Here is an 18,796-nt window from a genome sequence, read left to right on the forward strand (position 1 = left end):
GAGCGGATCTCGGCCTGTCTGTCCGACATCTCCGCCTGGATGACGACCAACCACCTCAAACTGAACCTAAGCAAAACAGAATTGCTCCACCTGCCGGCCAAATCCTCCCCCCTGACCGACCTTTCCATCACAGTCGAGAATGCAGCTGTGACCGCGTCCCCGACCGCCAAGAACCTTGGTTTGGTCCTCGACGACCAGTTGAACTTCTCGCAGCGACAACCAGAACCTGCCGATTCCTCCTGAGCAACGTCAGAAGGATCCGCCCCTTCCTGACAAAAGAAGCCACCCAACTCCTCGTCCAATCAACAGTCATCTCCCGCCTCGACTACTGCAACGCACTGCTCGCTGGCCTCCCGGCCACTGCCACTAAGCCTCTTCAACTCATTCAGAACGCAGCGGCCCGCCTGATCTCAAACCTACCGAAGTCGGCCCATGTCACCCCACTTCTTAGGGACCTGCACTGGCTCCCCATTGCTGCACGAATCCGCTTCAAGGCCCTCGACCTAGCATACCGTGCGGCAAAGGGAACTGCTCCCGCCTACCTCCGGTCAATGGTCTCTAACTACACACCCTCAAGACCCCTACGCTCTGCATCTTCTGGCCTCCTCAGACCTACTCCTATCCAAGCTCCCGGAGGGTCATCAAAGAGAAGTCGCCTATTCTCAATCCTTGCCCCACAATGGTGGAATGAACTACCCACCCCAGTTAGGACAGCCGAAACACGTCCAATCTTTCGCTGTCGACTAAAGACGCACTTCTTCAACCATTATCTGAATAAAAAAAAGAAAAAGAAAAAGAATCTAACCCTAACTAACCATACTGTCATGCACTTGTCCTAATAAACTAACCTACACTGTAGCACTCAACACTTTGATGAACATTGTTACTCAGCTGATAGAGTTGTGCCCTTCCTGATGGCTTGTCGTACAGAACTTGTAAGTCGCTTTGGATAAAAGCGTCAGCTAAATGACTAAATGTAAATGTAAATGTATACAATGTGGCAGTTTTCGTGGTAGCTCTGCTAAGCCATCCGATACCAGTATTCCACCCGGCAAGGCCATTGACCTTGGGGACTCTATCATCACCCATCTCCCTGCGTTGGTTGCTCTGCAATTTAATAATCCCTCGAGGACTTTGGTCTGACCTGGAGCGATAGTTTCAGGGTCTTTGCTATGTAGTTTCACTTCGCCCATACTGGAATCCTCAGGCTGTTTATGTCTGGCTCCAAGGGTTTCTCAGAGATTGGTAGTTCTGAGATGTGGTGTCTGCGTACTGCTTGTACAGGATATCTAGGGCGTTTGTGCCTATCAGCGCTGATGACAGTGAGGAGCGCATATCAGGTACAATCAGCGCTAGGGTGGGCGCTTCGATGTCTACTCCGAACATGCTCTTGGGAAACTTGATTGTAGTCTCGACGTAGCCGAGGTAGGGCATTTCCTGACCGTTGGCTCCTTCCACTTCCAGCAGGTCGTATAAGGAGTGGATGGGTAGATGAGACATGTTCTCTTGATAGAAGGAATTCGGGATCGTTGTCACTTGGGAGCCTGTATCGAGTAAGCAGCTGCACTCTTTACCTTCTATGGTTACTTGTGCAGTGCATTTATCTCCAACCAGTCCTTTTGGTAGGGCTACTTCTTTGGTATGGGAGGTCGAGCACATATTGGAGGCTCGCCACTTCCGTCTGGGACATCTCTCTTGTGACTCAGTTCCCGCCTGTCCCTCAGCAGAAACTGTCTTCAGTTTAAATCAGGCTTGGAGGCTTTGTTTTCAGCGTCCCATGCATGCTGTTTCTCCTCTACTTTACCTCTACTCGAGGTAACAGTAGTCGCATCTTTCCACCTGCACGGCTCGATCTTTCAGCGTCAGGGGTCTGGGCTTTGGAGGGGCCCCGCCCCTGTCGCTTCCCGATCCCCACCCATCAGTTTCCCTCCCCCTAATACTGCCAATGTGTATTAGTGTGGACGACCAGCCAAACTGAAAGCAATGTGGAGAGCTGGGCTCGAACAGGGAGATGATCTGTTTAAGCCCAGCCTCCAGTATTCGTGGTGAGCGCCTTGCCCACTGCACCACGTAGCCGCCACTCATTTTTATTACTTATAGAGTTTATGGTAGAGGCTATACAATTAAAGGATTCAGCAGGTGAAGAAGGAGGTCTGTAAATATTTCCTATAGTAATATACTTGTTTTCATGCAGTTACATTTACAAAGATATAGCATCACTTGCTGCAGTATTTACTTTTGACCTACTTTTATCTGAACCTATCTATGAATAATAATATTATTTTGCACTTCTGGTTAGACACTAACGAAAGGTTATGTATATAACCTAGTTATATGAGTACTGGCTGAGCATCCCGTTCTTAAGCCTATCGAGATATACCTCATCTCATGTACCTACTGTACTCCACTAACAAAAAAACAAATACGCCCATCACCTGCCGGGTCCCGCCCCTATGGAGGCGTAGCCTATAAGACACTAGGCATGGTCACCAAACACTCTTCCTCGCCAAAAAACCCGTTTCCAGGAAAAGATTCCTCAAAAGGGAACTCAGGGCCGTTAAGAGCGGGACGCTCAGCCAGTACTCATATAACTAGGTTATATACATAACCTTTCGTTATATTATTGTACTTGGCCATCGCATCCCGCTCTTAAGCCTATCGAGATATGGGGTAGAGCGGACGCGAGGCCCAACAGATGTACCCCCTGAGGACCCGTAAGCCCACATCAAGGGGTTGGGGAGTCCCGTGACCCCATTCTTCCTAATGAAGGGGGGGCGCAGTCAACTCCACCTGAGTGCGAGCAAGAGGGAACTAGAACCCCTTGAACACACAGCACAGGCGGAACCACGTGTGACCTAACACACTGTGACCCATACCCACACACTCCTGCTACCCTACCAAAGGACGGGAAGCAGGAAAGGCCACAGACCCCAGAACCGCCTGGGAGACAGAACCCCCGGTCATGTCCATGAGGTAAAACCTTACAAAGGGGCCCGGGGAGGACCATGAAGCTGCAGCACAGATGTCCTCCACCGAGGCCCCACCGCACAAGTGGAGTGCGCCCTGACGCCCCCAGGGGGATCCAGCCCGGCCAACGTGTAGCAGAGGGCAATGCCCTCGCACAACCAATGGGACAGGCGCTGTTTCGATAGTGCCTTACCGGCACGAGAACCACCGTGACAGACAAAAAGCTGATCGGTAACCCTGAGGTCCTGAGTACTGCTGAGGTAAATTCCCAAAGCATGGACCGGACATGACAGGTGAAGGCCCGCATCTAACTCACTAGCGTGAGGAGGCGGACGAAACGCCTGAACCACAATATCCCTGGAGCGGAAGGAACTCCGGATATTCTTAGGCACGAAAGCAGGATTAGGCCGCAGAGTGGCACCGCAATCGGAACGAAAAGACAGGCACTCTGGACGTACCGAAAGAGCACAGAGCTCACCCACGCGTTTAGCGGACGTGACAGCGAGCAAGAACACGGTCTTGAAAGACAGCTGTCCCAATGGCGCTTGCTCAAGCAGCTCAAACGGGTCCAAGGACAACTGACCGAGGACCAATTGAAGATCCCAACGCGGAGCCAAAGAGCGTTGCACCGGCTTAACGCGTCGAGCGCCAAGCAGGAAACGCTTCACAAGAGGGTGGCTGAACAAGACATCCCCCTCAAACCCCTCATGATAGGAGGATATAGCTGCTGCATATACCCTCACCGTCGAAGCCGACAGTCTACCAAGGAGAGACTGGAGATAACTAAGGACAGCATCCAGGGGGCAGGAGACTGGGTCCCGGCCCCCCGCCTTACACCACTCTTGGAACATACGCCATCTGCCTGCGTAAAGCGCGACAGTGGAGGGAGCATGCACATTCCGGATGGTATTAACCACAGAAGGGTCCATCCTCTCCAGACTTACCCTCCTACCAGCCACACCAACAGGCGTTGGCTAAACACCGGGTACTGGAACAGCAACCCGTGTTGCTGAGAGAGGGCCGTCGCCGACCAAGGAATAACCCAAGGCGGAGCGACCAGTAGCTGGATCAAGACCGGAAACCACACTGCCGTGCCCCGGTCCGGCGCGACCAGGATCACCGTCCTGCGCTCCCTCCGTATCCGCTCCAACAGCTGACCCAACAGCTGTACAGGAGGAAAGGCGTACAGAAGACCGGGCGGCCATGGAAAGATCGAGAAGGCATCCACCCCCAAGGGGGGATGATCTGCTCGACTGACCGAGAACCACAAGGGGCACTTGTGAGAGCGTCGGCTCGCAAACAGATTTACAGAGGCCTCCCCGAAACGATCCCAGATCTGTCTGACTATATCGGGGCGGAGTTCCCACTCATCGTAACAAGGACCGCCCCGAGACATCATATCCGCGCCCACATTCTCTGCACCAGGGATGTGGAGAGCCCTCAGACTGCGCAGCCTGCGAGATGCCCATAGCCAAAGTTCGACCGCCGCCTGGTGCAGGCGGATGGAACAAGTCCCACCCTGCCTGTTGATATACACCGCTGCCGTCATACTGTCCGTTCTGACCATAACGTGCTCGCCTACCACCAGGTGGTCGAACCGTTTGAGGACCAGGAGGAACGCCTTCAATTCCAACACATTGATGTGCGGGGTAGACTGGCCAGCATGGACCTTCGTCCAGCTGCCCCCCACTGCGTGGGTCCGACACGTCCCTCCCCAACCTGTGAGAGAGGCGTCGGTGAAGACCGTGACGTGTGAGTGCCTGCTGCCCATGGGGACCCCAATGGTGAGGATACCCAGCCTCCTCCAATGGGCGAGATCTCCCCATATCGACAAAGGAACCGTCAACCGTTTCCATTTGTCCCTCACCGGATCTATCCCCATAGAGAAAAACCACCTCTGTATCCTCCTCATGAAGAGGAGGCCAAGAGGAACCACCGTGTGAGCAGATGCCATCATACCGAGCAGGCGCATCACTTGCAGCGCCATGACCGTCCCTCCCAGACGAAAACCCCCGAGCGCGCAAAGGATAGACACCCGCCGCTGCTCCGAGAGGGTTACAATCATGGGCCTTGACCTCAACGTCAAGCCCAAGTACTCCACCTGTTGACTGGGAAGAGGCGTACTCTTCTTCCAGTTCACAGCAAAACCCCGCCTGGTGAGGAATTCCACCACCAGCCTGGTATGAGACCTGGCAACCTCCTCCGAACGACTGAGGAGTAGAATGTCGTCGAGATAGAACAGAACCTGTATTCCCCGACGACGTAGAGGCTCCAGCGCAGTCGCTACGCACTTGGTGAATGGGCGGGGAGCCAGAGAATAGCCGAACGGCAACCTCTGGTACTCGTACGTTACGCCCTGAAACAGGAACCGCAGGAACTTCCTGTGAAGAGGGAAAATCGGGATGTGAAAATACGCATCCTTCAGGTCCATGGAGGTGAACCAGTCTCCCCTTCTGACAGCAAGCAGAAGGAGTTTAACGGTCAACATCCTGAACGGTCTCGCTACAATCAACCGATTGAACGCGGACAGATCCAGTATAGGTCTGACCCTGTCACTGCTTCTGACCCTGACAATAGGGTCGGCACCAAACCTGAGAACAGAGGGTGGGGTTGCGCGAACTGCAACACAAGCCCCTCCTTCAATGTTCTCTCTATCCACCTCCCCAAACGGCATTATTGTCGCCATATGTGAAAATAATCCCACAGCGCACCCGCCGTCAACTGACGCTGGGACGCAAGGAACAGTAGATAGTTGGCCCGGTCCCTCCAGCTGTGCAACGCACCCAAGGGGGGACCCCGACAGAAAGGGCCGGTTTGATACGGGAGAAGCTGTCATCAAACTGGTTGACACACACCCCCCCCTGAACACCCCTCTAGCGCATGCTGAGGAGTTGTTCTACAGCTAGACACGCAAGGCATGAGGACCCCATGGGCTCCTACACGCCGAAGCCCTGCAGTGATATTGCTATCACCCAAATCACGCTCGCCTCTTCTTTGCAGACCACTGCCGCTCTCACAGGAGTGGGAGGCATCAGCGTGATACCCCGCCTGGTGACGGCGAGGCCGGGGTAACCCTTGCTGTGCATTCAACAGAAGAGGCCTCGAGTCCCCCTGCTGACCACTGTAGCTAGTGGCAGCCATAACACCAGGCTCCCCCATCACACAACGTGTGGTGCAGGAGCCACGCGACAGCACAACATTCTCACGGACAGACCCAGGCTCAGCCATCAACTGGGTGTCAGCCCCTGTTCCCATGAGAAGTGAAGAATGGGGCTGCATGCGCTTCAAAGAAGGTTCGTGGCCTGCAGCCAAAGGAAAACGATCAGAGCCCCGCTTCCGTGGGTAACAGAGAGAGGATTGAACGGGGAGCGGGCTGCTCGCGGCAGAATGACAACGGCTTGTTTTATCCAAGCCGAATACACCCAAAATGGCCGATCCCTCGGCCACCAAGGCTGTCGGCCTTGTGGATCCCTGTTGACTCTCCGCCCAGGGCACCACTGGCAGGGGAAACATGGCCGCCTGTCGAGGGCCTCGCCACACTGTCGTTGACAAGGCCGTGCTCCCACCTCTGGCTGCACAGCGTGAGGCGGTGTGGGAGCCAGATCAACAACCGCCTGTGCCTCCACAGAATGACCAAAAAGCCCCCCACATTAGCAACCGACTGACCTTCATCAATGAACCGGGCAAGAGGAGGGAAAAGCGGCAACGTCCCGCGGCGGGGAATATTAGAACAGCGACCCATTTCAGCATCAACATTAGCATTAGCAGTAGCATTAGTAGCATTAGTGTAAGCAGCATGCTCCAGGATAGCCAGGAAATCGTCCACTGCAGTGGAACGTTCGCCAAGCCACCCCGGCCCTGGCGCCGAAACACACTTCACAGCATTACTAACACCAACATCAATGCCTGATGACACAGGGCCTACCTGTGTACAAGCTGGCCCGATAGCCAAACCTTGTACGCTGCTCCTTGGTCTGTTGCCACCAGACGAGGAAACATCAACATAGGCCCGACGTGTCGCTGAAATATGCCCCGAAGATTCCAGGGGTAAGCAAACCTCCGGTAAGCTTTCAACATTACGCAATTTCTCAAATTTTTTCATAACAACTAGTTACATAAGGCGCACTGCGACCGTTATGATGGAAATGAAATAGAGGAAGAGTGTTTGGTGACCATGCCTAGTGTCTTATAGGCTACGCCTCCATAGGGGCAGGACCCGGCAGGTGATGGGCGTATTTGTTTTTTCGTTAGTGGAGTACAGTAGGTACATGATATGAGGTATATCTCGATAGGCTTAAGAGCGGGACGCGATGGCCAAGTACGATAATATAACTGCATTTCATTGGATTTGTACAAGACTTTCTACACAATGACATCTAATCTATTCGAATAATAATCTATTTGTGATATCATATTTTGATCATAATAAATGGAAATAAAACACTTTGCATTAACAAGAACTGTCTGTTGATTCTGTTTCAAGTTTCTTTAATAGTTGTCAAACAGAAGTACAGAATACTTTTATACAAAATGCTTCTTACTGTTACGCTCCAGAGACTGTGCAAGACAAGATAAGTATGAAATAAAATAACATAGTATAGCATGTAAATTAGAAGTAAAAAAAATGAGGCCACAGTGTTCAGTATAGACATATGTACAATGTTCGATGCAGAATAGACGTAACTGAGTTACCATATAATATACAATATACTATGCAATGTACTAATATACAATACTATATAGTGCAACGCAGAAATGGGATGAGGTGCAATTTAGGTACAATTTACAGTAGGTGTACGAGTTGTAGTGCAAATCCTTTATCAATAAATATAAAGTGTGTTTGTGTGATCTAAAGTGGAGAGTGGGTGCTGCAGTGTGTTGTTTGTTTAAGTGAGTGTGTGCGTGTGGGTGTGTGTGCTGTGTGCATTTGATGGTTGTTGCATAGTGTTTATTGTTTGTTTAGCAGCCTGATGGCCTGGGGATAGAAGCTTCTTCTGAGTCTTTCTGTGCTCGCCTTAAGACTCCGGTATCGCTTGCCTGACCGCAGCAGTTCAAAGAGGCAGTTGTTCGGATGGCTGGAGTCCTTGATGATTCTCTTAGCCTTCCCTCTGCACCGCTTGTTGTAAATGTTCTGGAGGGTGGGAAGCCCCCCTCAAATTGTGCGTTCGGCTGAACGTGTCACTCTTTGTAGTCTGCTACGGTCTTGTGCAGTGCTATTCCCAAACCAGGAGGTGATGTTGCCAGTCAGGATGCTCTCTATTGTACATGAGTAGAAGTTCCTAAGGATCTTCTGACTGATTTGGAACTTCCTTAGGCGCCTGAGGAAGTAGAGGCGTTGTCGTGCCTTCTTCACAACACTGTCAATGTGTGTGGTCCATGTCAAGTCCTCGGATATGTGGGCTCCGAGGTACTTGAAACTGTTCACTCTCTCAACCGGTGCCCCGTCGATGCTGAGGGGGCTGTAGTCCTTGACCCCCGACCTCCTGAAGTCCACAATCATCTCTTTTGTTTTGCTGACGTTCAGGGAGAGGCAGTTCTCCTGACACCACTGTGACAGATTCTCTACCTCTTCCAGGTAGGCCCTCTCGTCGTTGGCAGAGATCAGGCCCACCACTACTGTGTCATCAGCAAATTTGATGATTGTGTTGTTGTTCCGCTGTGCCACGCAGTCATGTGTGTACAGGGAGTAGAGGAGGGGGCTCAGAACACAGCCCTGGGGGGCCCCTATGTTGAGCGTGATGGATGAGGAGGTGCAGTTGCCTGCTCTTACCACCTGGGGTCTGCCTGTCAGGAAGTCCAAGACCCACTGGCAGAGGTCATAGTTCAAGCCCAGGTCCCTGAGCTTGGCTATGAGTTTGGAGGGGACTATGGTATTGAATGCTGAGCTGTAGTCGATGAACAGCATTCTCACATAGTTCCCCTGCCTCTTGTCCAGGTGTGATGCTGCTGTGTGCAGCACATGGGCTATGGCGTCCTCCGTGGACCTGTTGGGGCGATATGCAAATTGCAGGGGGTCCAGGTTGATGGGGAGGGAGGAACAGATGTAGCCCTTCACTAGCTTCTCAAAGCACTTCATGGCTATGGAGGTGAGGGCTACAGGGCAGTAGTCGTTGAGGCAAGCAGGCGTAGATTTTTTGGGTACAGGGATGATGGTGGACTTCTTCAGACAGGTGGGGATGACAGCCTGTTCCAAGGACAGGTTGAAGATGTCAGTGAATACCGGGGCCAGTTGGTCGGCACAGACTTTTAGGACGCGGCCGGGGATGCCGTCCGGTCCTGCTGCCTTCCTGATATTCACTTTTTTAAAGGTCCGCCTCACCTCATGCTCTGTTACCCTGAACACTGAGTCTCCATCAGCAGACCCCCCCCCCCCCATTGCCGTGGTTTGTAGGCTGGTGTTGTTATTCACAGCCTCAAACCTCGCATAGAAGGAATTGAGATCATTTGCTAAGGAGATGTCACTGTTCAGTTTGAGGGAGGTGCCTTTGTAGTCTGTCATTGTTCTGAGGCCCTGCCACATACCTCTAGAGTCAGCCTGTTGAAGTTCAACTTTATCCCTGTAACGCCGTTTTGCCTCTATTACTGCTCTCCTGACGTTGTATCTTGCCGTCTTGTGTTCTTCCATGTTGCCTGTCACCAGCCCGGTGTTGTAGGCTGATGTGCGCACTTTCAGAGCCTCACGGACGGATTTATGTACCCAGGGCTTTTGATTTGGGTATATTCTAATTGTGGTAGAGGGGATTGTTTCTTCTACCAGAGTACAGACAAAGTCAAGCACCGTTTCAGTGTATTCGTTAATATTGGCTGTGTTATCACGGAATACACTCCAGTCTGTGCATTCAAGCGCAGCTTGGAGTGTCTCCTCTGACGTCACGGTCCAACGCTTAACCTCTCGCGATACTACCGGCGTTCGCTTGAGACTTTGTTTATACTTTGGCAAAAGAAAGATGGCGGCGTGATCGGACTTACCGAATGGACTAAGAGCCTGTGACTTGTACCCATTCTTAAATTGCGAGTATACATGGTCTAATATGTTCTCGCCTCTGGTGGGACAGGTCACATGCTGATAGAAATTCGGCAACACTTTTTTAAGACGCGCGCTGTTGAAATCGCCCAGAACCAAAATGTCAGCGTCAACGCTAGCTATCTGTAGTTTGTTTACCTCATCGTGTAACTTTGAAAGTGCGGCCCCAGTGTTTGCGTGTGGTGGAATGTACACTCCGATGAGGATGATGGACGTTAACTCCCTCGGGAGAAAGAAGGGTCGACATTTGATCGTGATAAACTCCAGGTCTGGGGAGCAGTGGTTAGACAATTCCTTTGCATTGCCTAAATCGCACCACTCCTTGTTTATCATGAAGGCAATGCCGCCTCCTTTCGTCTTTTGTGACTCTTCTGCCGTCCGGTCCTTGCGGAGAACGAAGAAGTGGTCTGCCGGTTCTATTGCATGATTCGGGATGTGTGGAGACAGCCAAGTTTCTGTGAAACAGAGGACATTGCAGTCCCGAATGTCCCTCTGGAATTGGATCCGTGCTCTGATGTCGTCCAGTTTATTTCCTATCGATTTTGGCCAACAATATGCTGGGCAATGTGGTTCTGTGTCGTTTGGACCTCAATCTATTCCGGACCCCGGCTCTTCTTCCACGTCGTCATGCCTTCTCCTTGCCTCTGCCACAACAAAGGATTTCGGCGGGCCACTGCTGCTGTTCAGCAATCCGATCCAGAGAGCAATCCAATCGGTAAGTTTTCCTTAATCCAATGTCAATGATAGACTGACGGTCATACACATATAATGCACCAACAGTTGGTGCAAATAAAACTCTTAAAACTATAAAAATTTACAAAAGTAAGCACAGTCTCGACGGAGCTAACAGAAAGGCGGCCGGTCGGAGCAGCGCCATTCTACCTGTCTACATTACTTTATGTGTGTGTATGTTTTTGTGTGTAAGTGTGTGTGTGTGTGTGTGTGTGTGTGTGTGTGGGGGGGGGGGGGGTGGGGGGTGTGCGTGCGTGCGTGCATTCGCATTCATGTGATTGCCTGTGTGTATGCCCGTTAGGACTCCACCTCCCTCTCTCTTACTCTGATGTTACATCACAAACAGACTGAATGTGTGTACGATATCCCTATATTCCCCCAGTCCCTCTCTCTCTCTCTCTCTCTCTCTCTCTCTCTATCGCTCTCTCTCTCTCTCTCTCTCTCTCTCTCTCTCTCTCTCTCTCTCTCTCTCTCTCTCTCTCTCTCTCTCTCTCTCTCTCTCTCTCTCTCTCTCTCTCTATTCAATTCAATTCAAAAAGCTTTATTGGCATGACATTTCACAAATGTTGCCAAAGCACAATTATGACATAAATAGCAAACAACATTACAATACAACAACAATATCAACAGAACAAGATCAAAGAAATAAAGGAGATGGTGCGGTGAGTAAAACATGGTACATGTATATACAGTATATGTGTCCTACTGGTTGTCCCTTTTCTTGTGACATGAATTGACATATTTTGCAGCTAAAACTGCACATTATTTCTGTTCCTGCACTTCTGTCATACTTTGAAATTCTGGGGAAATTATTTCAATTTTTGGAAAGAATTCCTCCCTAATATTTCTATAATTTTCACATTGTGTTAGGAAGTGTAGTTCTGTCTCTATGGCTCCCTCATCACAAATACAGCACAACCTCTCCTCTCTGGGCAGCCAGGTCTGTCTGTGTCTGCCCTTCTCTATCGCCAAACCATGGTCACTCAGTCTGTACTTTGTCAGAGTCTTTCTTAGATTCTTATCAGTTACTGTGCTGAGGTAGTCTGCCACAGTATACTGTCTGTTTAGGGCCAAATATGTTTCTAATTTGTGTTGTGATTGTGTGAGTTGATTCCAATATGTAATGTATTTATCTTTTTCTTTGGTTATAATTTGGTTAGGTCTAATCTTCTGAGGCTGGCTAGGGTTTGTGATGTCAGAGTGTGAGATCTCAGCCAGTTTCATTATGAGTTGACAAAAGGGACTCCTTTGTAGGTCCAGCTCTTGGCAGGCCAGGGCCCTCATTCATCAACGTGGCGTAGAAAATGTTCTATTTCCACACGTAAGCACAGAATTTAGAATCAGTGCACGAACAAAAAAAACTGGATTTACCACACGTGCGTACGCAGGTTCTACGCACACCTGTCATGATAAATATCACCTTGGCCCTGCGCCGAGGCTCGTGCACACTTTCACGTATTTGCATACCAAAACCGCCCCGATTAACCATATACGGTAATGGGCACCCCCATGAAATGTGGAAGAATGGACTAAACCGAGGGAAGCGTGTTATGAGACAGGCTGACAGATGTGTACACGTACGGTGATGTCGGATATGATATCTATTAACCATTGCTGCCTGGGCAGCGCAAACACTAATAAAGACCGTGCTGGAATATGACTGCCTTTTTCCGTTTTGTTTGATTAATACCCAGGGATTAAAGTTTATTCCAAATCGCGACGGATTTTCCGTCAATTTTCTACCTGCTGCATATGATTTCTAGAGTCATACAATCTATTTTGATGTCAGTATTGGGTAGCCTATATAAACAATAATACAAGAGCATATACAAGAACAATGAATCTCACTGCCAATGATGTAGCCTATACGCCATGTGTAGCCTGCCTATATGTGATCAATACAAACTTGAACTTGAATTCCATCATGTCTGTGTGCGGGTCACTGCGGGAACTCACAAGGCTGTTGTCACAATGTAAATAAGAACGTGCACTGAAAAGTTACAGTATGTAGTTGGTTGATTATTTGTATGACAGTCAGTAAACCCTTGCAAAAAGTATCCGTTTTATTTAATGAATTGAAAACATTCAGCATCGCCTTCCTCCCGGCATGCAGCAACAACATGTATCAGGCAAATGCGCATCGCAACATTGACTTAGTGGAATCCCTTTCTATTCACATAACTGCATTTGTGATGGAGCTTTGACAGCTACAGTAACAGTCTATTGCTCGATCCATCTCCAATATCACGATGGACCGTGCCGGTGGCAAAGACCCGAGGGTGGAGAGGATCTTGAATGAATTCCATCATCATATTTATATGTTGTGTGTCTGTCCACTATGTCTGTTACTTTGTTATTCCCCCCCCCCCTATCTATGTAAAGCGACCTTGGGTCTCTTGAAAGGCGCTATATAAAATGAAGCTATTATTATTATTATTATTATTGTTATTATTATCACATCTGAGCGGGAGCTCACAAATAGACTGTTAGTCTCAGTGAAGTTTCAACGGAGGTCATCTATTCTAACCAACAAATTGAAGTAGAAAGCATTTCGTGACCGATCTTATTTGGAAACATGAAACACAAAATAATTTGCTTTTTATTTGAAACAATATTTAATCGCGTTTGGAGGTTGGTGTTTTGCGTCTGCCCCCCCGTGCCAAACAAGCAGGCCAACCTCTTGTTCGCGTGTGAGCCCGTTATAATTACACTACTGTCGCTATTTTATAATGAACTATAATGAATTACGGGTCATACAGAAGTTGAACACTAATGCACGGAAGCTTATTTCCGCCTTGAAACTAATGCAGAACTGAGGAGCGCTTATGCCGTAGTAACAATGTTCTACCACTGGGCATCAGCTAAGTGTGCTCCGAGCTGTGCGTACACATAAGCACGAAGTCAAGTTCAAGTTGAAATTGATGAATCCCACTCTTTGCTTAGAAATGGTCGTACGCACAGGTTAAGCACATATCTGTGCGTAAGTCAGGTTGATGAATGAGGGCCCAGGGCTTTATGATAACTTTTTTTAATATGGCTCCAGAATTTAATTGATCTTTTTTGCATATTTATGAGTAACGGATATTGTCCTAATTCAGCCCTGCATGCAGAGTTTGGGCTTTTCCTTTGTACCCTGAGAATTGTTTTGCAGAACTCTACATGCAGGATCTCAATTGGATTTTTGTCCAATTTTGCCCAATCCGTTACTAATAAAGGGCCCCATACCTCACTGCCGTACAGTGCAATTGATTCTATAACCGCTTTAAATATTTTGAGCCATGTCCTGATTGGAATTTGGATTTGAACTGAACGCTTGATGGCATAGAACGCCCTTTTTGCCTTCTCCTTGAGTTCCTTTACAGCTGAACAGAAATTTCCAGTGGAGCTGATTTGTAAACCTAGATATGTATAGCTATTTGTTTGTTCTATTTGGGTTGCACCTATTTTGAATTCTGGGTAATTTCTCTGTAACTGGGATCTTTTTTGGAAGGTCATAATTTTGGTTTTCTTCATATTCACAGTCAGGGCCCAGGTCTGACAGTACTGATGAAGAATGTCCAAACTTAGCTGAAGACCTTCTCTAGTAGGAGACAGTATGACCAGGTCATCTGCATAAAAGAGACACTTAATTTCTGTGAGATTGAGACCAGGTGCTGCTGACTGTTCTAATAATAATGCCAGTTCATTTATATAAATATTGAACAGTGTGGGGCTGAGGTTGCAGCCTTGCTTCACCCCTCTGCCTTGTGGGAAGAAGTCTGTGTGTTTATCTCCAATTTTGACAGCCAATTTGTTATTTTCATATATGGATTTAATAACATCAAAGGACTTCCCCCCTATACCACTTTCTATTAATTTAAAAAGTAAACCCTCATGCCAGACTGAGTCAAACGCTTTCTGGAAATCGACAAAGCATGCATGAATTTTTCCTTTATTTTGATTTACATATTTATTGATTAGTGTGTGTAGGGTGAAAATGTGGTCAGCTGTTCTATAGTTTGGGAGGAATCCAATTTGACTTTTGCTTAAAACATTGTGCTCATTGAGGAAATCTATAATTCTTGAATTTAGGATGCTGCCAAATAATTTCCCCAGATTACTACTAACACAGATGCCTCTATAATTGTTGGGATCATATTTGTCTCCGTTCTTGAAAATGGGTGTGATCATCCCTTCACTCCAGCTTTCAGGGAAATATCCCACACTTAGTACCAAGTTAAATATTTTTAAGATGGCCAATTTGCATTTTCTGTTTGTATGTTTTAACATCTCATTTAATATGCCATCAGTCCCACATGCTTTTTTGTTCTGCAGAGCTTTTAATTTGTCTTCCAATTCTAATTCACTGATTGGGTAGTCCAGTGGGTTCTGATAATCCTTAATAGCGCTTTCAAGATTTTAAAATTTTTCAGAAATGTGTTCTTGGGCTTGATTCTTTGTTGGTTTTCTATAAAGATTTTCGAAGTGGTTTTTCCATGTATCTCCATTTTGAATGGATTGTTCATTTTTATGTTTCTTGGTAAATGAGTTCCATTTTTCCCAGAATGTATTTGACCCCAGAGACTCTTCAATTAATTGTAACTGGTTTTGTATATATTGTTCTTTTTTTGTTCTCAGTGTGTTTTTATATTGCTTTAGAGTTTCACAGTAACTAAGACGGAGTTCCTGACTATCTGGATTCCTGTGTTTTTGGTTGGCGATATTTCTTAGTGTCTTCCTAATGGATTTGCAGTCTGAATCAATTTTTAGATACAAAGTGATCTGAGAGTGATCTGATAGAGGTGTTTGTTCTTTTACAGTGAAGGCTCTCAAGGAGGTTAGGTCTAAATCTGTTATAGCATAATCAACGGTGCTGCTACCAAGTCTTGAGCAATATGTATACCGTCCAAAGGAATGCCCTCGCAACCGTCCGTTGGTAATGTACAGACCCAACGCTCTACAAAGCTGCAACACTTGTCTTCCACTCTTGTTTGTGTTTTTATCATAATTATTCCTGTTGGTAAGGATAGGGAAATTGAGGTGATCTCCAGTGATATAACTGTCACCTTCGGTACTAGTGAAGTCAACCTCCTGACCAGTCCTAGAGTTTAAATCTCCCATGATCAGCACAGATCCCTGGGCCTGGAAATGACTGGTCTCTTCTTCTATGGTGGAAAAAATCTCCTCGTCGAAATATGGAGACTCATTTGGGGGAATATAAATTGCACATAAAAAAATACTTTTCCCGCTGGAAATTATACCTTTTTTTAATTTGAACCAAATGTGATATTTCCCTTTCTTCTTTATTCTATAGAGTCTGCTAGTTGTGACTTATACCATACCAACATCCCCCCTGAGTCTCTGCCCTGGGTGACTCCATTTAGTTTAGTTGATGGGACAATAATCTCTCTATAGTTAGGAGGGCATCCAGTAGGGACGTCTCCTTTACACCAAGTCTCCTGTAAAATAACAATATCAACACCAGTAACCTTGTCTAAGAAGTCAAGATTTCTGCTTTTTAAACCAATTAAATAAGAATTTAATCCCTGAATATTCCAAACTGATATGCTAAATTGTAACTGAGGGGTTACAAAACCCTGACTGTATTAAAGATTGTGATAGATTAAACCACTGCTAGTTATGTACTTTAATTACTGGCCAGACAGTACATCAAATATAGATGGTGAACACCCACAAGAACACGGCATTGACAAAGAAATAGTATTTGAGGGTATTTTATTATTATTATGCAACATTAGGTTACAGAATGAGAATTAGGGTTGCGCTTGTATGGCGAAGAATATACGTAAAGTCAGTCAATAGCATGAGTCACTAAGAATAGCAGGAATCCTACGATGGGTCTAAGTTGACACCACCTGTCGTATAGTAGCAACTATATAGGGCAACACTGGTACCACCTGGAGACAATGGGTTCCCTCCGGGGGTGTAAGGCCTGGAGGGTAGAGGAATGTTCGGGTACTCAGTCTGATTCAATGAGGAATAAAGAGACTCCAGGTACAGGAGTCGGTCCTTGTAAACTCCCTTGATCAGCAGCAAAGCAATAATTGTAATCCAAATGCTCGCTAGCATTGATGACAGTTAGCCAGCCTCCGTCCACGAGGCCAGCCCGAGTTGTAATCCTCACGAGGTTGAATCCCAAACGATAGTGGAAATCAACGATGCTCTTCTCCGGGTACCACGTTCCAAATCAATATAATCCAACCAGTAATGGTTCTGCAATCGCCGACGCCGATTCTCCTGTGTACATGTCCAACGGTTCTCCGCCTAGGACTCCTCGGGTGTGGGCGACGTATTTAGGCCACACACCCTGGCTAAGTACACTAGCTAAAGACATGACGAACCGCTGGGTAATGCTACACACGAACGAACTGTGGCCGCACGATATACAATAAATGAACGACTATTTACTTCACATTAGATTAGGTCGTTGGGGGCCTGCGCGCTGACGCCTGGGGGCGCTGTCCAATAAGGAGAGTGAATATTACTCTAGTTTGAACGCAGGTAAAGGGATATTCCGTGTATATATATAAATAATATACAAAGTATATCAAACAATAAAGGTAGATTCTCAGTTTAATCTGGCCCTTCACAACAGCCGCCTCCTAATTAGTCCGCACCTAATTAGTTAAAGGAGACAGATTAATAGTCCAGTCAACTGCTCAATGTCTGTTGTGGGGAGTAGGGCAATCTACAAAGTCAGTGGGTCATGATCGTCATCAGGGGAGTCAGGGAGCCTCGGCAACTCTATCAGCCTCGCCACGGGTCGGGTGTAGGTCCGCCCCTGGACAATAACTTCTGCCGCTCTGACCTTTCCGTCGGCACCAGTGATCACTTTGCTTACGCGGCCGGCCGGCCACATAGCTCGGGGTAGTGACTGGTCTATGATCATAACGACTGTGTCCACTTGTAAGTTGTCTCTGTCCTTTACCCATTTCTGACGGGTTTGGAGAGGCGGTAGGTAGTGGAGGAGGAGGAAACTGTTCCAAAACTTGTCAGCCAATATTTGACTGTACCTCCACATTCTTCGGCCGTTCGCTTCTTCAGGTCTGTACACCGTCTGTGGAAGCGCGGGGTCCAGCCGCACCATCAAGAGAGTGTTGGGGGTGACTGGGTCGACATCTGCTACATCACTTGAGACGTACTCGAGGGCGTTGTGCTCGCCACTTGCGACAGTCTAGACGAGTCCGCTGGAAGCGACGTACTGCTTCTCTTCCGTTCAGTATCCAATAGCGACGTCGGATCTCAGCGAAGACTCTCTCTGCCCCAGCGTGGTGCACATCCTCGTCGTATTTCTTTATGATGAGCTCAGTGACCTTGTGTCGGCTGTTGAGGACTATAGGAAACTTGACGTCATCCGTTAAGTCCGGGGCCCGTCTCAGACGACCACCCACCCTGATGAGGCCATGGGTGTCGCGCTCAGGGGCCAAGTGGAGCAGTCTGCTGTCTGATGGGATTGGCTTTGTTCCCTGCAGGCAGTCTAGCTCATCGGGGAACGAGTCTCTTTGGGCTCGCTGTAGCAGAAGGAGTTCTGCCTCTGCGTAGTTCGATGCGTCAATGTCGGTAGTGGGGGGGACCTCAGGGTGGTGCCACAGGAATGTTTTTAGCTGCGCACTCTCAAAGGTGAGGCAGTCGTCTATGTTAGGGTCAGTGGGGACTGGGATGTGCGTCAACCCACAGAACATAGATTTCTTGATCTCTGCCTCCTCTTGACTAGCCTCCCGAGGGGTGGGGGTAGGCCACTCTTCCTCCGGGAGCTTGAGGAACTCAGGACCGTCACTGTAGATATTGTGACGTGTGAGGTCATCTAGGGACATCCCCCGTGTGATGACATCGGCTGGGTTCTGTTTCGTGTCCACGTACCTCCAGCACGCTGATCCTACCAGGTCTTGAATCTCTGTGATTCTGACTCCCACGAAGACCTTGTATCTACAAGAATCAGACTGGATCCATGTGAGTACGGTCATGGAGTCTGACCACAAGACTGTTCTTTGCACCGGGATGGTGAGTTCACGTTGGATTAACGTGGCGAGTTGCGCGCCTACCAGAGCTGCGCAGAGCTCTAGCTGCGGGATC

This window comes from Notolepis coatsorum (genome assembly GCF_963971535.1).
Source record: "Notolepis coatsorum genome assembly, chromosome: 5".
NCBI classification, from domain to species: domain Eukaryota; kingdom Metazoa; phylum Chordata; class Actinopteri; order Aulopiformes; family Paralepididae; genus Notolepis; species Notolepis coatsorum.